Genomic DNA, 21,768 nt, shown 5'->3' with positions numbered 1-21,768 from the left:
TGCATGATCCAGAGGACAGTGAAGCAGAAGGCTGCAAATATCTGGATCACTGAGGACATCAGGGAACCCTGGGCCCTTCTGGGCAGCCCTGCTGCTCAGCTCTGTCAGGTGCTGTAGGAAAGGCCCTGTTTTTACAACTGCTCATACATGGACTTCTCTTCCCTTTGTCTCCTGACACTTCCCACAGAGCTCACACACCACCCCTTCAAACACAAAAACTGTTTTACTCTAAGCACCTTCACATGTCTGTTCAGCCCATGTACTCGTGGGGAAGAAACAGACGTGTCCATGTGGTGAGCAGTCTATGGGTCTAATGAACAAGTGTGGAGACAGATGTCACATGGTCAATGACCAAAGACCCGATTACAATTTGAGGCCATCGTGCCTGTAAAGGGCAAGAATGTTGCTGTATGACAGAGTGACAGGATGATGGCCTTCACAGCTAGGAGTCTGAGAAGGTGTGCCCAAGGAGGTGACATTTAAACTAAGACCTGAGGGATGGGGATGTAGCTTAGTGGTAGAGCACTTGCCTCACATACGTAAGGCCCTGGTTCCACCCCTAGCACCAAAATAAATAAATAAGTAAGTAAATAAAATATGACCTGAACGATGATAAGGATTCAGAAGGGTTTGGAAAAAGAGCAGCATTTCAATAAGAGGGACAAAAAAAAAAGTGACTTTTGCTTCCATCTCTTTTTTAACAGAGCTCCTGAGGATGGAAGGGATGTGTTGCCCCTTTTACTGGCATCCCAATAGCTGTCTCCCAAGTGTCTGTCTGCACCAGCAGCCACCCCCAGACACCATCACTTCGGCGACTTTAGCAAAGCTTTTGAGCAATACTGACCCTGCCCTCAAGAAAACAAAATCAAGAACATTAAAGCCCCTTCCCCTCTGAGTTTGGCCAGAAAGTCCCCTCCACCAAGTCCCTATTTTGGGGTGGGGAGATAAGAATTATTGGCAACCAAGTGTTCAAGATTCCAGATCTTACCTATAGGCTAGAGAAATGGGTTTGAAAAATGAGTATAAACTCCAAGGCCCCAAGTCACACAGACCACTTTGTCCTCATTTAAAAATCAATCGTACAAAGACTTCAACCTGTCTTGGAAATAGGTCAACAGGCCATAGTGAAGACATTTACAGACAAGCAGACAGATAGACCTAAACTTCCATCCTGATTCTTCCAGGGATCAGTTCAGTGACTTTGGGCATTTACTAAATCTCTCTGACCCTCAATTTCCTCATCTGTCAAATAGGGATAATAATACCCACCTTAGAAGAACCAGTCACTATTCATCATGAGCAGCACCCAGTTTGATAGATTGTCAACACTCAGGAAATGTTGGATGTCCTCCTCACAAGGCCTGGCTCTTCTATTGGGTAATTACATCTTTGGAGGCATTTGGATGTGGTTACAGCCAGTGAATCTCAGAGAGATTGAAATTCTGGTTCATTAGTGGTGCTCTCCAAACTGGAAATTCATGCTGAAGTCAGCAATGGGCCCTGGACCACTAGATATGGCACCAGGAGCACTCTACGTCAGATCACCTTGGCTCTCACCTGCCCCATCAATCTCACCAGGCAGAAGTTTCAAGGAGAGTCCCAGTTAAAGACCCTTTAAGATGAATTGGATATCTAGCAGCTCCCAGTGCTCTTAACAGAGAGGGCAACACAGAGCTGGCTTTAGTACTGCCTCCATTAAAATGGAGATGAGGAGATTGAGCTCTAGAATGGAAGTGATGTACTCAAAATCTTCCTTTCTCTCTCTCTCTCTCTCTCTCTCTCTCTCTCTCTCTCTCTCTCTCTCTCTCAGTGATGGGGATTAAATCTAGCACTTGCTAGACCAAGTGCTCTCTCCAGCCCCTAGAACCAACCTCAATGCCAATCTCTAAAAGTCCAGTGCTCCTGCCACACCACTAAATCCTGACAAAAGGGATTTTGTCTTGAAAAAATTCAATATCAACAACTGTCCTCCTGGCTTCTTGGGACTGACTTCTTGTCCAAAGGGATAAATTGGCTCTGATTCTTTTAAAAGTCCTTCCTGCTGCCTTGGGGTGTGCAGTTCCAAGCATGAGAGAGGCTGTGGCAGGCTCATACCAGCAGCAGAGTATGCACTCCAGAATCACCCTCCTTGATCCTGTGCCACCAGCTCATCTAGACCAATGTCACTAGCTGGGCTCAGGATAGTCTGGCTTTATGCTTGCATTTCTTGTCTCTGGCAGTGTGCATTCACAGGTGAAAATAGGCCAATTTGGAACCCTCTCACCAAACTGGTGGCCTTTCCTTTGAGGCCAGTGTATAGAGAATCAGTCTGACTTTGGTTCCAGACATGACTTGAGGGTGATGAGCACTAGGCAACACGGCCAGCTCAGTTACCCAGCACTGCCAAAGAGCGAATAAGGACCACTCTGCTCTACTTTCAGGAAGGACCACCAAAGAAATGAGAAGTAGAACTCCATCCTCAAAATGTCCAGAATAACTGCAAGCAAAACTCTAGTGACTGTATTAAATTCTCCAAAAAAAAAAAAAAAAAAAAAAAAAAGGACAAAGCTGCTAGAGATCTTCTCATTCAACAACCTCATTTCATACAATGAATAGCAGGGAATGATGAGGCAAAGTGATCTTTTCAAGGCCACCAGCTTAGCAGAAGCAGGGTGAGCACCCAGGGCCATGATTCCAAGTGCATTTTTTTTTTTTTTACTGAACCATGCAGTTCACTCAGGAGCTCCAAGCACCTTCAAGTTGGATGTTCCAGATGATTCTCTTGCCTTCATTCCTCTCATCCAACCTGCTACTCTCAGCACTTCCCCACCCCTCCTCCACTTCCCCCTCCCCTCCCCCTCCCCCTCCCACACTACCTTCTTCACTTCCTTTACCTCCTCCTCCTCCATATCTCCACAACCACCTCCTCCAGCACCCCTCCATTCCCTCCTGCACCTCTATCATCCTGTCTACTACTCCTCTTCTACTTCTAGCACCTCCACTGCTACCTCCATGTTTTCTGTATCACCACCCCATTTCTATACCACTGCCACCCCCACCTGCTCTACCTTCAATGTCTCTGTACTCACCAACTCCATCCCCACCACCCCAACTTCACTTCCTCCTATACCCACCTCCAACACCCTATCATCTCTCACCTCCATCCTCACTGCCTACACTCCTAGAGTATTCATCACCACCAGCTCCACTATCCCCTACTGATAGCATTAAAATGTCTTCCTACCAAAAATGCCTCCAAGTCCTTCAAAATTAATCGGGTGCTCAGTATTTGAATCTCTACCTAGAGTCATTGAGATTTATCGCACATTTGAAATAAACCAGGATTATTAACTCTTTCAATTCCTGCTCATTTTTGAAACTGCGTATCCAAACACAAACACACACTTTCTCTCTCTCCCCAGAAGACCACAGGTACTCTGAAACAAAGCAAACAATGGTGGCCTTGTTATTGAAGCCTGATATTAATAGATGATTCCTTTTGATTTCAGCCTGGAAACACTGGCAGCAAACCAATGTTAGGAAAGAGGACTGTGTAGCAAAAACCTAAAAAGAGCCGTGAAGAAAAAATCCAACCCAGCTTTGATCAGAAGGGTCTGAAGACGAATTGTGGTCATTTCGCAGGTCTCTGGGTGGAAGTTAATGTCATCTTGAGACAAGGAAACTGGGTTAACAAAAAAAAAAAAAAGAAAGAAAGAAACTGAGAAGGGATGCACTCTCTGAAGGAACAGGGCCACCGCGCCAGGAGGATCAAAGCTGCTTTCCATGCAGAGGAGAATGAAGGATTATTCACTTTCTATTTTTTCACGCCTGCAGCACACATGGGGATCTAATTGGTCAGGATGCGAAATACAGACAGGCAGCCCCAGCAGCCAGGCAGAGCCCAAGGGGGGAAGGCAGGGCCTTCTGCAGCTGCAAACCATTCGAGGCAGGCTCACCACCATGCGCCCACTTTAATTGCTCTTCTGTGTGTTTCCTCAGCTCACGACCACTAATGTCTACTTCCAAGCCTTTCTGATCTCAGAGGTGATGAGCTTGACGGCTGTCAGACATGCTGGGGTTCAGGGAAGGCAGGGGATGAGTCTCAGGGGGAGTGCATGGAGGGGCTGCTGGGCTGGAAGAGGCAGAAACTCTCGTGCATTCTTGTTCCTTGGGGTCCTTAGCATAAAGCCAAGGGTCTCCCTGGGAGTGGCACTGCCTCAGTTGTAACCATAACTCCAGGAGAGACATAGGACAAAAGAGGGTAAAACAAACACAGGGCATGGAAACCCGCAGCTCCACAGCACGCGATCCCAGCCACATCACTCAGCCTCTCTGACCCTTTATTTCCTTGTCTTTAAAGTGGAGTGTGTGCCTAACCCAGGGCACTGCTACAAGGATTCAATGACATCACCAAAGCAGACCAGTGCAGGGAGGCTTTGTTGTCATCACGGACCACAGCCCTCCTTGACCCCTTTCCGCCAGCCCCTTCATCTACTTTTGGTCTAAGTTCCCCCAAGTTCCCCTTTCAACCTTTCTCCACCCCCCTCCCTAGTGACACTTTTCCTGACCACTATGATCTGGTCCTCAGGATCTCAGAGCCCCAGGCTTTCTGAGCCTTCATTTCCCATCTTTTCTCTCTCCCTTGTCAGCCTCGGGCACATTCTCCTGCTATTATCACCACCTCCAATCCCTTCCCCTCCCATCACACACACACACACACACACACCATCCCAATAACCAGGAGCCTACACGTATGAAGCTGTAAAATGCAAGCCCCTGTGTCCACTCCCCTACTGAGCACCCTGCAGGGCTCCCTGTCCCCTACAGGATAAAGCCCTTAGCTCTGTTCCCCTCCCCCACCACAACTGCTCTGTTCTCTGCTGTCCCCTTGGACAGAGATGACTTCTTCCCTTTCCTGTCTGCTTCATCCTTCAACACACAGCTGAGGTGTTAGCTACTACAACTGCACCCCTACCGCAGGACAACAGCATCAGCCAGGCACCATATATGTGTTTCCATATTGTCCTCTCTCCAGCATATTGGACTGAAATCATCTGCTTGCAAGTCTCTCTCCATGTGAAGGCAAACTTTTTGGTGAAAAAGAATGTACTATAACACATCTTTCTACACCCAGCTGTGGCCAATTTAGCATAGCACCTAAAATTTAGCAGGTATTCAATAAGTGTCTTTGGAGCTAATTTATGGCGATCAGTTGTCTCTCTGCATAAACTATCCAATTAAATTGTAAACATTTGAAGCGCTGGTCCATTTTGTATTCTGCCCAGTGCCCAGCACATGACAGACCTCAATCAAGATTTGCTGGTTCTGAAGGCTAGCTGTGCTGGGGATAACACCCTGCTGGGTCTAGCTTGTACACGCAGTTTTCCCAGCATTTAGAATAGAGTTTTGCACATACCAGGTGTTCAGTATGTTTATTTGGGGTGGATAAGTAGTGTGGCATTGTAGGGAAAACCCTTCCTGGTTAAGATATGCAATAGATTGAATGTTTATGTGATGTTTAGGTGCCCCAATAAAAAAAATATAATGGGTTGAAAGTTTATATGCTCCCAAATTCCTATATTGAATGCCCAAAGTGGAGGTATTAGAAAATAGGACCTGGGGAATGGGCAGAATTAATTTATAAAATAAATTTATAAAATATATAAAAGAATTATAAAATGAATTTCCTTATAAAAGAGGCTCAAGATAGCTCCCTCACCTCTCCTGCCCTGTGAGAAGAAGCTTTTGCATGAGGAAGTGAGTTCCCACCAAACCCTGGATCCTCAGTGCCTTGATCTTGGACTTCCCTGCCTCCAGATGGTGAGATATTTCTGTTATCTATAAGCTACCTGATCTAAGGTATTTTGTTACAACAGCCCAAAAAGGCTAAGACAGAAGGCCTGAGCTATGGCCAGAGGTAACAAGCTGAAATTTTCAGAGGTCAAGAAGAACTTCTGATTTTCTCCAAAGCATCACAGCTCAGCCCAAAACCCTAGCAAACAATTCCCCATCTTGATAAAGGACACCAACACACATTCTGTTGCTAGATTAAAAATCTAGGCATGATATTTGATTCATCTGTTAGTCTCGCATCTTATCTCAACCCACTAACAAGTTCTACATGCTCTGTTTTCAACATAAATCCAAGCTTTGACCACCACCTTTACAACGACCACCCTAATTCAGGCCACCACCATCCTGACCAACCCGACCTCACAACTAGTCTCCTGCCCTACCACACATGCTGTGTACCCTTTTCGTGTACACAGCATGTGTGGTAGGGCAGGAGGCTAGCATTTCTGATACAATCCCAATGCCTTCCTATGTACCTTCTGGTCAAGACCTGCTTACAATCTGGATTTGCCTGTCTCCTCGCCTACTAATCCTCTCCTCACTTATCTCCTCCCAAACACGCTGGTCTTTTGACTGTTCCTAAAAACGCTGGCTTGTTCTCACTTCAGAATTTGCTCTTCCCTCTACCTAGAATGCTTTTCCCCAATATTCACACTCTTAGCACAAATGTCACCACCTCAGTGAAGCCTTTGCCAACCTTTGGTGTCATGGTTAATTTTATGTCAACTTTGCTAGGCCTCAGGGTGCACAGGTATCTAGTGATACTGGATATGTTCAGAATGGTGTTTGGGGATGAAGTTAGAATTTGAATCACACCCTGTGTCAAGCAGATTACCTTTCCTACTGGGAATGGTCTTAGTCCAATCCACTGAAGGCCTGCCTAGAACAAAAGGGCTCCTTCTTGAGGGAGATTCCTCCTGCCTAACTGCCTTGAGCTGGGGCATCGGTCTTTCCTGCATTCAAACTCCAACTGAAACACTGGCATTTTTTTGGTCCCAACTCTGCCAGCTTTTGGACTGGAACATAAACCATAGGCTCTCCTGGTGTTCTGGCCCTCAGACTCAAACTGGAATTATACCACCAGCCTCCAGCTTGCTGGCTTTATGGAACCTCTCAGCTTCTATAATCTCATGAGCCAATTCCTTATAATTAATTTCTCTCTCTTGCTCTCACTCTCTTGTTCCCTCTCCTTCTCTTTCTCTCTACCCACACACACCCATTGTGTGTGTGTGTGTATTCTCTATATAATATTCTCTCTATATATCTCTATATAGATATATATGTAGAAAGATATATCTATATAGATAGAGATATAGAGAGAGGATAGACGGGTGGATGGATGGATAGGTAGATGATAGATAAATAGATACATATAGAGAGATCCCTGGGAAGATGGGTTGTCTCATTCATCTTTGTATCTCCTTCCCCTCCTTTTTCTCCCCTCCCCTCCACAACACTTTGCACCAAGGAGGTACTCCATAGATGTTCGTTTCCAACAATGAGATAAATTGTTCTATAGCTGTCTCAGTTTGAGTCCATTATATCTATTATAGCAACACAAAACTCTACTGTTTGCTAACTATCTCAGTACCTTTAAAATTTGGGGTTGGAAGAAGGTGAATGATATCATTGGGAGAAACACACAACAAGAATTTGATTTAATCTTGGTAGACTTTTAAAAAGCTTATTATGTGCAATGAAATGGACTCTCTCATACTTGCCAACAGGCATGAAAAATGGTACTACCACTTTGGAAAGCAATTTGGCAATATATATCCAGAGACACCAAATTTTCATACCACGTAAGCTAGCAAGTTCTATTCTAGAAAGCAGTCATTGGTGTTCCCATGAGACACAAATGCTGCAACCTAAATATAAGAACTAAAGCTGTAAAACTTTTAGAAGAAAACAAAGGAGTAGATCTTTGTGACTATGGTCCAAGTAATGGGTTTTTAGATATGATGCTAAATGTGTACAGGCAACCAAAGGAAAAAAACAAATTTTTGTGTATCAAAGGACTGTCAAGAAATTAAGAAGATGGGCAACAGATGGGGGCGGGGAGTTGCATATGGCTGGATTTTACCCAGAATATGACAAGAGCTCTTAAAATTTAACAATAAAAGGAAAAATGACCCAATTCTCCAAAGAAGATAAAAATACAAATGACAAATAAACTCATGAAAAGACGCTAACCATCACTACTCACCAGGAAAATGAAAATCAAAACCACAATGAGATACCACACCCACTATTATAGCTGTTCTTGAACAAAGGAAATAACGAGTGTGGTAAGGATGTGAAAATATTGGTAATCTCATACGTTCCTGGTGGAAATGTAAATTTCCAGCACTTTTGGAAAAGGACTTGGCAGTTACTCAGAAAGTTAGACATAAAGTTACCATCTGACCCAGAAATTCCTCTTCCTGGTTTATCCTCAAGAAAGGTAAAAATGTACATCTTTGCAGAACTTGTACATGGTTGTTTATAGCAGCATTGTCCACAATAACCGAAAGCTGGAGGCACACACGTCCATCATCTGAGGGACATATCTGCCAGTTCTCCATCTGTGGATTCAACCAATTGCAGATGCAGATGGAAACATATATATTCCCTATAAATATCTCCCTTCATATATATATATATTAGAGATGATTTAATGTTGAATATATTCAAAAGTTGCATCTGTACTAAATGAAGATAGACAGACTTTTCTCCTTGTCACTGTTCCCTAAACAATTCAGCACAACTATTTACATAGCATTTACATTGCATTAAGTATTACAAGTAGCCTAGAGATGATTTAAAGAACAGGGGAGGTTGGGCCTAGGTTATATACAACTACTATGCCATTTTATACAAGGGACTTGAGCACCCATGGATTTTGATAACTTCAAGGGATCCCAGAACCACATGGAGGGATGATTGTACTGACACATGTAACAATATGGATGAACCTTGAAAGTAAGTTAAGTGAAAGAGGCCAAAATTAAAGTCAAATGTCATATGATTTCATTTACATGAAATGTTCAGAATAGGCAAATCTACAGAAAGAGAAAGGACATTTGTAGTTTCCAGGAGCTGAAGGGAGGGAGGAATGAGTCTAGGGTTTCTTTTTAGGATAATAAAAATATTCTGTAATTAGATAGTGGTGATGCTTGTATTACTGGGAATATGCTAAAAACTATAGCACTGGAACTTTAAAAGGTGAATTTTATGATACCTGAATAACATCTTAATAAAGCAGTTATTTAAAAGGCGATCTTTACATCAATATTTATACTAACAACAAAGGAATTACTCAAAATGTTTTGAAAGGATACCAAATAATAATCTGTTTGACAGAATATTATAAGCCATTCAATCATACGTATAAAATGTTTTCATTTCATGCAAAATTAATTATGAAGTGATATTAAATAAGGTCTAATCACAACCATATTTTTTTTAAAGATATCATATAACTCCCTGGTTTTTTTCTTCTTCTTTTTTTGGTCTAGAAAAAAATACATACCAAACTTTTAACAAAGGTTGGTTATGGGTAGTTGGCTATAAGTACTCTGTATTTCCTAAGCTTTCTTCAGATAAATTGTATTGATTTTGTAATTTTATGATTTCACATAATTTTTGCAGTTTCATAATCATTGTAGATGGTAAAGTATCTAAGTTTTGGCATTTAGTTTATGAAGATCTGCTCCCCCCCACCCCCCTCACCCCCCACATGGAGCCTGATGCTTCCCTATGGGGCAGTCTCCGCACCCACCCCCCACCCCCTGCCACACACACACACACACACACACACACACACAGTGTCCCCAAGGAGAACAGGCTGCTGGTCACATACAGCTCTACACCTGGGAGTTTCACAGCATCCCCTTAAGTAGCAGGAAGCCGCTTCTTTTCCTGTTTCAGTCACAGGTAGGTTTCTGAAAACCCGCTGTCATCTCAATATTACTCAGCATTCACAGAGAATAAAATTATGGCATTTGCAGGTAAATGGATGGAGTTGGAGAATATCAAGCTAAGCAAAGTAAGCCAATCCCCAAAAACCAAAGGCCAAATGTTCTCTCTGATAAGTGGATGGAGAGGGAGGGGGGACATGGGAAAAATGGAGAAACTTTGGGCAAAGGGGAGGGAGGAGAGGGGACGGGGTATGGGGGCAGGAAAGATGTTGGAATGAGATGGACATTATTACCCTAGGTACACTTATGACTGCACATATGGTGTGACGCTACATCGTGTACAACCAGAGAAATGAAAAGTTGTGCAGAAATTGTGTACAATGAATCAAAATGCATTCTGCTGTCATATATACCTAATTAAAATAAATAAATAAAAATTTAAAAAAAGGTTCCATCCCTAGGTCTTTGTCTTTCCTTTGTCTGCCCTCCCTGACTGTTTATTTGCTTTTCCATGTCCTGGTGGTTCCCTTCAGCCAAGGACACCATTGGTGTTGTTACAGGTGTGGGCTCATCCTGGTCTCATTTGTTCTGGAAGGAATTCTGGTCGGGTCAAATGCCTCTGTGGAAACTCAAGCTGAATTGTCTTAATTTCTATCATTTTGTTTTAACATCCCTGCAGCCCCAGCCCGTCAGGGTCTCCACCAGCCATCCAGCCATTCATCAATTTAAAACATGGCTATAAAGTTCTGGAAAGTGTCCAATCCTACGGAAGCAATCTGTTCTTTTCTTCTAATTTTTCTTTGAAGGCATGAAAAAATCTGCTCATGTGGAGACAAGGGATAGGGCCTTTCCTGAGAGCCTGTTTTCAGAGAGTAATACTCCACATCTCAGCCACAGACCAAGACTCCATCTCTGCAAGGTATTAATGCTTCTAAGAAACCAGTTAGGTCATTTTTCTGAGTTAATCGTAATTGTCTCTGTGTATTTTATTATTATGTTTCTCATTAACAATAATTAGAATACATTATAGGACAGAAAATCTTCTCATATTAACTCTTATAATTCTCTCCACAACCCATAATATTTTGTCCTATTTTGCAGATGAGGAAATACACCAAATGACTCCTTCAAGTTCACACAGCTAGTATTGGCAGGCAGATGGGGGATTTTTTTTTCTTTCTTCGTGTGTGTGTGTGTGTGTGTGTGTGTATTGGGGATTGAATGCAGGTCCTCACACATGCTGGGCAAGCACTGTATCACTATGCTACATACCCCAAGCCCTTTATCTATCTATCTATTTATTTATTTATTTTTATTTTTTTGAATTTTTTTTTTTTTTTGAGACAGGATCTTGCTAAGTTGCTGAAGCTGGCCTCAAACTTGCAACCCTCTTGCCTGAGTAACTTGGATTACAGGTGTGCAGAGGTGGGATTTGAACTCTGGCAATCTGCCTGTAGATTCTGCACTCTTAGGCACAGGGATCCTCAACCTTCTATTCACAATCACAGTGAATTACCACTAGGCCAGAAAAAAAAAATCAGCCAGATTAAGGATTAAATGAGCATAAAAACTATATTAAGTAAATTCAGGAAGACCAAGTTTTTGCTCTCAGGAGTTAGAGTGATTTTGCTTCAAGTTGCTTTTGCCTGCTAAATGGGCACTCATTTTGGGGTGCAATATAGGGAAATCCAGAATAACACAGAATGTCATGCCCATCGCCAGCCTAGGCCTCATCATAGACAAGACTGCGGAGCATGGACAACCCCTCACCCCAACCACCAGTGGAGGTCCCAGTACCACCAGTGGGAAAGCCATAATTTAGCAAACCTCCAGGGAGGAGGACACTGAGCCTCACTGCAGACTCCTATCACGGTGCAGAGGAAAGGCTTTCTGGAGCCCGGTGTGGACTAGAAGTGAATGGTGCTCCTTGGAGTTATGCCTGGGAATTCTTATTCCTTGGTGTCTTGAGGGAAATGTCTCTGAGATCCTGCAGCCATAGTTGAGGACAACTGCCTGGTGCCCAAACTCACACATTCCAGCCCCCAGTCTTGGGTATGGCCTATCTATTGGTGGTCTCTCCTCTGGAAGAGGAGCGATGGCTGCTCAGCAGGCAAAATCCCAGCTGTGTCTGCCATTGCACACCCAGATCTCTTTCACATACATAAGTATCTACCAGACACTTCTCCTTGCATTTCTGTTTTCCAAAAAGAAGCTAAGGCACCCTTTCTTGACCTTCTCCAAGCCAAGCCAATCCAATGCTTCCTCTCCCTACCTCCTCTGCATCAGGATAGGTCAAGAAGACTTCAGAGTACTTTATTTTCCACAGTTCATATGTCCATGGTTTAAATTTGCTTTTTATTATTATATTACTAGTCCTATTAATTGTACAGTTTAATGGGTTTCATTGATATTTCTATACATGTATAGTGTGCTTTGATTGTTTTCATCCTCCCTATTAATTTTTCTTTATATACCTCAATTTTTTTATCCATTCATCTTTTGATGGGCATCTAGGTTAATCCAATAACTTGGCTGTTGTGAATAATGCTGCAATAATCACAGGTACGCTGGTATCTCTTTGCGTGCTGACTTTGATCCCTTCAGGTCTATACCCAGAATGGTATAACTAAACAGGAAATACCATACTGTTTGTTTACTTGTTTGTTTTTAGGTGGGGGCTGTACTAATTTACATTTCTACCAGTGGTGTGTAAGAACTCCTTTTCCCCCAGAATCCTTGCCAGAATTTGTTATTTTATGTTTTCTTGATAATATCCATTCTGCCTGGGCTTCAAATAGAATCTCCATGTAGTTATGATTCACATTTCCCTGATGGCTAAAGATGTTGAACTTTTTCATATATTCATTGGACATTTTGTACTCTTTTTAGAAGTGTCTATTCAGCTCATTTGTTCATTTGTTGAATGGAAATTACTTGTTCTTTTCATGTTAATTTTTTTTTTTTTAGTTCTTTATAAATTCTGGACATTAATCCTCTGTCAGATGAATAGTTGACAAAATTTTTCTCCCATTCTATAATCTGTTTCTTCTCTCTGTTGATTGTTTCCTTTGCTGTACACAAGTTTTTAATGATGTAATCCCTTTTGTTAATTCTTACTCTCATTTCCTGAACTATTGGGGTCTAAATGTACTTTGTCATGTTCTCCTGGGACCTGTCCTGGGTGAGGAGCATCTTGAAGCAGGTATCACTGTGCTAGGCCATTACTGCCTTGGAGTGCTGGGTCATGCACAGCTCCAACACTCCAAGGCCTTCCACTTGGACACTCATCATTGATTCCTGGACACTCATTGTTGATTCCTACTGCATCTCTCTCTGAAGTATTTCAACGGTCAGTCAGTTGAGACGCAATTGAGAGTGGCAGCATATACAGCCCATTCTCACCAGGTCTCATTTCACAAACACTGCACCATTTATGAAAACACTGCACCATTTATGAAAGTCTTTTGGGGGCTCTCAAAGTGCCACTGGGGCTCCCGTGGCCAGGGCTGACTTCACGAGTGTGTCCCTGGTGCAGTGCTACAGGGCCTGCATTTGAAAGGACTTTGTGTTTGGTTTATTGCTATTGTTGCGGCTATCCTGAAACTCGTGATCACCTTTGAAGAAGGGGACCCACCTATTCCATTTTCATCTGGAACAGGCTCTGCCCACTGCTTCCCGGTGCCACTTTCTACTCCTCACCCCATACCTCCTGTCCCACATTTCTGGCAGCAGAGAGGTTTGGTTCCCTATAGAAGCACACATAGAGAAGCATGGTTCCCTATAGAAGCATGAGGTTTGGTTCTTGAAATTTTGACATGATATATTGTTACTTCCCTTTTTCCAGCAAGGAATCTTAGACATGTGATAGCCCCATGAGATACAAAGATTATTACCTAGATCTGCAGGTGAAACAGAAATATGTGACTTTACCTATAGCCCAGGGTAGGTGGGAACAGCTCTAAGTCAAGGACCTGTGGGAGGGTACACTTGTTTTGAGGAGTAGAGGGTAAATGTAAAGGGGAATGGATATTTTGTAAAATAATCAAACTAAATAGTACCTAACAGATTGCCTTTGTAGCAAAACAATAGTGTGGTTCTCAAGAATCACAGAAAAGGTAAGCAGCTGTCACCTTTCAGAAGGCCAAAGGGCTCCAAGCAGATGCGCATTTCCCCAAAATCTAGCTTGGAAAATACTACTTGAAGAGAAAGCATAATCTTCTATCTATATGGGGATGCTGGGACAAGAAATCTGGACGTGAGTGGCTGCCTTGGCAGGCGACCCCCCTAAAAGATAAGAGAAGAATTTGCAGTTGATGCTGTATCTTGAGGTCAGGAGAGGCCAGTCAGAGTCAGAATACAGCATTCAAAGTGTGTCGATGAAATAAGCTCGGAGAGTCCCCAAGTCAAGGACTTCCCACGATAGAACTATTCTCTTTGGAAAACACAGTGTTGACATTTGGGGAAAGTGATGTGATCTCTTTGGTGCTGGTTCCTCATATCGAAATGGTAATAATATTAGTGTCAAGCACATGGGGTTGTTAAGAGGAACAGGGAAAACCATTGTCCCCACACTGGATGGGACAGTCAAATAGAGAGAATCACAACATATCAGAGCAGCAAGCTGCAAGGGAGCCAGCGCTAGGCTAGAAGAAAACAAAAACTGTAAAGAACTCATTACTGGAAGCCACATGGGGGTTCATCAGAGGGTTCAAGACTCCAGGGGCACCCCGTCATAGGGTGGTCCCACACTTTAGTGAGTTTTACCGCCAGGAGTTCAACTAGTTTTCACAGTGAATATTAGAGAAAAATCCCCTCATGTTTCTGGCACAGTGTGGGGGAATTATTTTTAAGATACACCAGAGCATTGGGTTCTTCTTAACAAGACCTTCCCTCCAGTTAAACCATTTTACCAGACCCTGGAGTTTCATCAAAGCCTAACTGATCTGAGGGAAGGGGAAAAACAGCTCCAGTCCCCTCCACAGGGGGCAGGGGAAACAGCAGACCCCAGTCCCTTTAGCCATCCTGTCCCACTGGAAGGGAGGAGGGTGAACTGAGAAGTGTGCCAGGTTCCAGTCCAGAGGCACAGGCCTGCTGATGGAGACACTTCTCTCCCCACCCCTTACTGCCATAGCACCAAAGCCGATTTACCTGCCGCATCATATCCAGCTATGAAGAAAAAATTATAAAGAATTCTAAGAAGCAAAAAAAAAAAAAAAACACCTCAGTTTGAAAGACAAGGAAAGCACCAGAAACAGATTCCGATAGAGCAGGGATGTCGATAATATAAAAGAGCCATGGTTAATGTACCAAGCGTTCTACTGGGCAAAGCAGATAGCATGCAAGAGCAGAGGGTAGCATAAGCAGAGAAATGAAAATTCTAAGGGCAAAGAAGAAATGTTAGAGGTCAAACATACTGTGGCCGTAAAGAAGAATGAACGCCTTTGATGGACCTTTTGCAGTGGATTGGACAAACTGAGAAATGAATCTCCAAGCTTTAGTATATCCTAATAGAAAACTCCCAAACTGAAAAATCTAACAGAAACATGATATTCAAGTGTATTCCCAGCAACTTGGGAGGCCAAGGCAGGATGATGACAAATTTGAGGCCAGTTTCAGCAATTTGGCAAGCCCTGTCTCAAAATAAAAAGCAAAAAAGGCTGGGATATATGTCAGTGGTACTGCACCCCTAGGTTCAATCCCTAGCATTGAAAAAGCAAACAAACAGATACAATATCCAAGAATTTTGAGACAACTACAAAAGACGTAACATATATGCACAGGAATATCAGAAGTAGAAGAAAGGAAGGAAGGAAAGAAAAGAAAAAATACTTGAAAGAATTGTTACTGAGAATTTTCCTAAGTTGATGCCAGATACTAAACCACAAGAAGCACAGAGAACACCAAGCAGGACAAATTCAAGACAGACAGACAAACAAAAACTACCTGTGTGTATCATTTTCAAATTACAAAAAATCAAGAAAAAATATTGAAATAAACTAGAGCGGGGGGAACCTTACCTATGGGGGAAAGGGGAAAACCTTACTTATAGAGGTTAAGAATTATCTCTGACTGCAGGAAAAAAAAAAAAAAGGAATTACCTCTGATTTCTCCTCAGAAATTGTGAAAGAAAGAAGAGAATGAAATTAAATATTTAGAGTATTGAAAAGGAAAAAAATGCCAACCTAGATTTATATGCTCTGAAAAATCATTTGAGTGATAAGGAGAAATAAACATTTTCTCAGTAAACCTAAAATTGAGAAGGTTGTTGCCAATAGACCTGCTTGCCTTGCAAGAACTTTAAAATTTCTTCAGCGAGAATGAGAATTACATAGATCAGAAATTTAGATCTACATACAGAAAGGAAGGGCATTGGAGAAGGAAAAGTGCAGATAAAATAAAAATGTTTATTTTATATTTTATTGAATTGCAGATAACAGTTTGTACAAAATAACAACAATGTATTCAATTGCATATAAGTGAAATGAATGGCAACAGCGATTCAACTGGTGGGAAAAAATTGTAATGGTTTTGTTATTTTAAGGTGCTCACAGTACTTCTGATGCAGAATAGTGTGATTTGAACTTAGATTAGTTATCTTAGATTAGTTGTAAATATATATTGCAAACTCTAAGACAACCACTTTAAAAAAAAAACAAAGGAAATAATACTGGTATGCTAAGAGAAAGAGAAAACAGAATCATATAAAATTCTCAATTAAAACCACAAAAGACAGCAAAAAGAGTATAAGACAAAAACAGGAACAAAAAATAAGGTCAACTAATAGAAAACAATACTGCAGCTATCTACCCAACTATATAAATAATCACTTTGAATATCAATGGTATGAATGCATCAATTAAAAATCATGAGGCAGCCAGATGTGGTGGCGCATGCCTATGATCTCAGCAGCTTGGGAGGCTGAGGCAGGGGGATGGTGAGTTCAAAGCCAGCCTCAGCAAAAGTGAAGTGCTAAACAACTCAGTGAGACCCTATCTCTAAATAAAATACAAAATAGGGCTGGGGATGTGGCTCAGTGGGCGAGTGCCACTGAGTACAAAAAAAAAAGTCATCAGGCTGTATCAAAAAGACCTACCAACAGGTTGTTTACAAGAACTCCACTTTAAATATAAAGTCACACATAGAATAAAAGCAAATGGATGATGAAAGCTATACTAGGCTAATATCAATCAAAAGAAAATAGAGATAGCTATATTAATTTTGGGCAGAGCAGACTTCAGAGCAAGGAAAGTTATTGGAGAGAAGGAAGGCCACTATATAATAATACAGAGGTCAAATCTCCAAGAATACATAACAATCCTTAACAAGCATATATCTAACACAGTGTCAAATATGTGAGGCAAAACTGATATAACTGCATGGAGAACTAGACAAATCTACAAGTTTGAATGGAGACTTCAAAACTCCTCTATCAGCAAGCAGAAAATCAGTAAGGATATTGAGCTCAACAACACCATCAATCAACTTGATATTATGTACATCTATATATATTACTTTATCCAGCAACAGTAGAACACAGGTTCTTCTCAAAGTGACATGGAACATTCACTAAGATAGGCCATATTCTTATTCATAAAGCATACCTTGACAAATTTAAAAGACTAGAAATCATACAATGTCTACAGACCACAACGGACTAAAACTACATAGCAATAAAAGAAAGCCGAAATATCCCAATTACTGGGAGATTAGACAACACATTTATCAAGAACACATGGCCTCAAAAACAAAAACCTCAAAATAGTTTTATGAAAATTAAAATACAACTTACCAAAAATTTGTGGAATTCAGTAATACAGTGCTTAGAGGGAGATTCGAAGTGTTGAATACATATTAGAAAGGAAGTATCTAAATCATCTCAACTTCCAACTTAGGAAACTAGAAAAAGAAGAGTAAATTAAATCCACACCAAGCAGAAGAAAAAAAATAGAACAGGAATCAATGAAGTTGAAAATAAGCAATCAATAGAGAAAATTAAGAAGATAAAATGTTGGTTTATTAAAAAGATAAATATAATTGATAAACTTATGGATAGAGCTCTCTCTTCCATGTACAAGCCTCTGAGTTCAATTCCCAGCACTGAAAATTTTTTTCTTAGTTCATTCATTCAGAATAAATAAATAGAGAATAAGAGAGAGGAGGGATATAATACTAGAAATTAAAGAGGACATCACTACAGATCCCATGGATATTAAAATGATAACCAAGGAATACATAAACAACTCTATGTTCACAAATTTGATAACTTAGACGAAATGGGACAATTTCTTAAAAAATAGAATCTGTTAAACACTCACATAAACTGGGAATGGTGGCACACACCTGTAATCCCAGCAGCTCAAGAGGCTGAGACAGGAGGATCACAAGTTCAAAGCCAGACTCAGCAACAGTGTGGCACTAAGTAACTCAGTGAGACCCTGTCTCTAAATAAAATACAAAATAGGGTTGGGGATGTGGCTCAGTGAGTGAGTGCACCTGAGTTCAATCCCTAGTAACTCCCACCCAGCAAAAAAAAAAAAAAAAAAAAAAACTCATGCAAGCCCATCATGGTGGCATACACCTGTATTCCCAGTGATTTAGGAGGCTAAGGCTAGAAGATTGAAAGTTCAAGACCAGCCTCAGCAATTTAGTGAGGCCCTAAGCATCTTAGTGAGACCCTGTCTCAAAATAAAAAATACAAAGAGACTGTGGATGTGGCTCAGTGGTTAACCCCTGGGTTCAATCCCCAGTACAAAAACAAAACAAAACCTCACACAAGAAGAAATAGACAATCTGAATAGATCTATATCTATTAAAGAAATTAAATCAATAATTAACAAGTTCCAAAGAGAGAAACCACAAGGCCCATACAGGTTCACTGTATGCCCTACCAAACATTTAAAGAAGAAATTATACTAGTTCTCTACAATCTCTTTGAGTGTGAAGCAGAGGTGATACTTCCTAACTCATTCTATGAGGCCAGCATCACCCTAAAACCAAACCAGACAAATATTACAAGAAAGGAAAACTGCTGACTAATATATTCTCCTAAAAATATATGAAAAAATAGAACTTCAATAAAATGTTAATAAATAAAATCCAAAAATGTATAAAAAATTAAACAACCCAACCAAATGGAATTTATCCCAGGTATATAAATCTGGTTCAACATCCAAAACTCAGAGAATTTATCCATTACATCAACATATTAAAGAAAAAAACCCACAGAATCATAACAGCTGATGCAGAAATGGCATCTGACAAAATCTAACACCTATTCATGATAAAAATTTTCAGAAAACTAGGGAATAGAGGGGAACTTCCTCAGTTGATTTATATATATATATATAAACCTACAGCTATCAACTTAATGGAGGCTTTTCCGCTAAGATCAGGAACAAGACAAGGATGTCCCCCCCACCACCCCTTTTCAACATTTTACTATAAGTCTTAGCTAATGCCATAAGACAAGAAAAGGAAATAAAATGGCATATGAATTGTAAAGAAATAAAAAAACACTCTCTTTGTTCACAGATGACATGATTGTCTATTTAGAAAATCCAAAAGAATTGACAAAAAACTCTCTTAGCACTGATTAATGATTATTGCAAAGTTGTAGGACACAAGGATGATAATATGCAAACTCAGTTGCTTTCCTATACATCAGCAACAAACAAGTAAATTTTGAAATTTAAAACATAATACCATTTATACTAGCACCTCAAAAACTGAAATACTTCAGTATAAATCTAACAAAATATGCATAAGATCTATATGAGGAAAACTACAAAACTCTGATAAGCAAAGTAATGTTTCAAAAGTACATGGAGAGGGCTGGGGTTGTGGCTCAGTGGTAGAGTACTTGCCTGAAACATGTGAGGCACTGGGCTTGATTCTCAGCATCAAATAAAAATAAAATAAATATGGGTATTATATCCATTCACAACTAAAAAAAACCTTTTTTTTTAAAGTACATGGAGAAATATTCCATGTTCAAAGACAGGAGGACTCAATACTGTCAAGATGTCCATTCTTCCTGCTTGATTTACAGAGTCAAGGCAATCCCAGTCAAAATCCTAGCAAATTATTTTGTTGATTGGTATCAATAGACTGATCTTAAAGTTTATATGTAGAGGCAAAAGATCCAGAATAACAAACATGATACAGAAGGAGACTGATATTATGCAACTCTCTAAGTCTTACTATAAAGCTACCATAATCAAGATGGTGTGATATTGGCAAAAGAACAAATAAATCAGTGGAGCAGAATAGAGAATCCAAAATAGACAAACATAAATACAGTCAACATGTCTTTGACAAGGGAACAGTGTACAGCTGAGGAAAGAGACAATTTTTAACCAATGATGCTGGGGAAAGTAGATCCCCACATGGAAAAAAGTGAATCCAAGCACAGAATTTCACACACACAAAAAAAATCAACTCAAAATGAATCAGACTTAAATGTAAAATGTAGAACCATAACAGTCCTGAAAAGGTAGAAGAAAACCTAGGTGACTTCAATTTAGCAATGACTTTTTAGATATAACACCAAAAACACAATCCATAAAAGAAAGAATTGATAATCTGGGCTTCATTAAAATCAAGTTTTTCTACTCTGTCAAAAAGACAGAGAGAATGAAAAGATAAGCCACAGACTGGGAGGAAATATTTGCAAAAGTCATATCTGATAGGGGACTAAACTTTACAAAGAACCCTTGAAACTCAACAAGAAGAAAACAGCCAAGCCATTTTTTTTCAAAATGGGTCAACAACCTTAACAGACATTCACCAAAGAAGATACAGATGTCAAGTAAAACATATGAAAAAATGCTCCATAGAATGTATAATTAGGAAACTAAAAATAAAAATAGCAATGATACCTTTCCATAACTACTAGTATGGCCAAAAGCAAGCACTCTGACAAACCCAATGCTGGTGAGGGTGTGGAGAAACAGGAACTCTCAGATGTTGCTGGTGGGAGTGCAAAATGGCACAGCCTCTTTGAAAGGCAGTGTGACAGTTTCTTATAAAACTAAATGTAGTCTTACCATGAGATCCAGCAGTCTCATTCCTTGATTTGAATCCAAAGAAGTTGAAAACTTAGTCCAAAGAGAAACCTTCTCATGAATGTTTATTGATAATTGCCAGAACTTGAAAATAGCCAAGATATCTTCAGTAAGTGGATAGATTAAAAAATTATGGCACATCCAGACAATGGAATATCATTCAGTGCTAAAAAGAAATGAGCTCTCAAGCCATGAAAAGACATGGGGGATCTCACCTGCATATTACTAAGTGAAAGAAGTCAGCCTTATAATGCTGCATACTGCATGATTCCAACTATAAGACATTCTGGAAAAGGCACAACTATAGAGACAGAAAACAGACTAGTGGTTGCCAGGAGATGCGAGGCAGGGAGGGATGAATAAATAGAGCACAGAAGCGTTTTTGTTTTTGTTTTTGTTTTGAGATGGGGTCTCACTGCTACCCAGGCTGGTCTGGAACTCATGGGCTCAAGTGATCCTCCTGCCTCAACTTACCAAGTAGCTAAGACAATAGGTGTGCACCACCATGAATGGCTACAAAGAATTTTTATGGCAATGAAGCTCTTCCATCTTATAGTAGGGATATATAGATACATGCTAATGTAAGGTATGTAATATGGTAATGGATGCATGTCATTATGCATTTGTCCAAAACCAACATGAAGCGCGAACCCTAGTGTAAAATGGGCTTTAGAGGTTGTTTTTTAGATGATGCTGGGGATTGAACCCAGAGCCTTGTGCATATGAGGCAAATGCTTTACCACTGAGCCACACACATCCCCAGCTAAAACAGGTTTTGGATGATTAATATGTATCAATCAATGTAGGGTCAACCACAAAAAGTACATCACTGAGGCAGAGAACGTTGGCAAGGCAGAATGTTACTCATGTGCTGGGCCGGGGGGCATATGAGATGTCTGTGCCTTTCTCTTAGTTTTGCTGTGAATGTAAAACAGCCCTAAAAAAAAAATCAAGTCTATTTTTAGAAAACCTGA

General features: G+C 40.7%; 1 long non-coding RNA gene and 1 other non-coding gene across 2 annotated transcripts in view; both read right to left on the bottom strand.

Annotated features, from left to right (window-relative positions):
* LOC124101694 (uncharacterized) overlaps positions 1-21,768 on the bottom strand; it is a 122,242-nt gene that overhangs the window by 27,234 nt on the left and 73,240 nt on the right. The gene's annotated exons all lie outside the window — the stretch shown is intronic.
* Trnam-cau (transfer RNA methionine (anticodon CAU)) lies at positions 21,480-21,552 on the bottom strand. The gene has a single exon. It is a non-coding gene; the product is annotated as a tRNA-Met (tRNA).

The sequence above is a fragment of the Marmota monax genome, unplaced genomic scaffold, assembly GCF_021218885.2.
Source record: "Marmota monax isolate L192 unplaced genomic scaffold, Marmota_monax_Labrador192_F-V1.1 WCK01_AAM20220418_F8-fsc00052, whole genome shotgun sequence".
Taxonomy (NCBI): domain Eukaryota; kingdom Metazoa; phylum Chordata; class Mammalia; order Rodentia; family Sciuridae; genus Marmota; species Marmota monax.
This window is presented reverse-complemented; position numbering and strand designations above follow the sequence as displayed.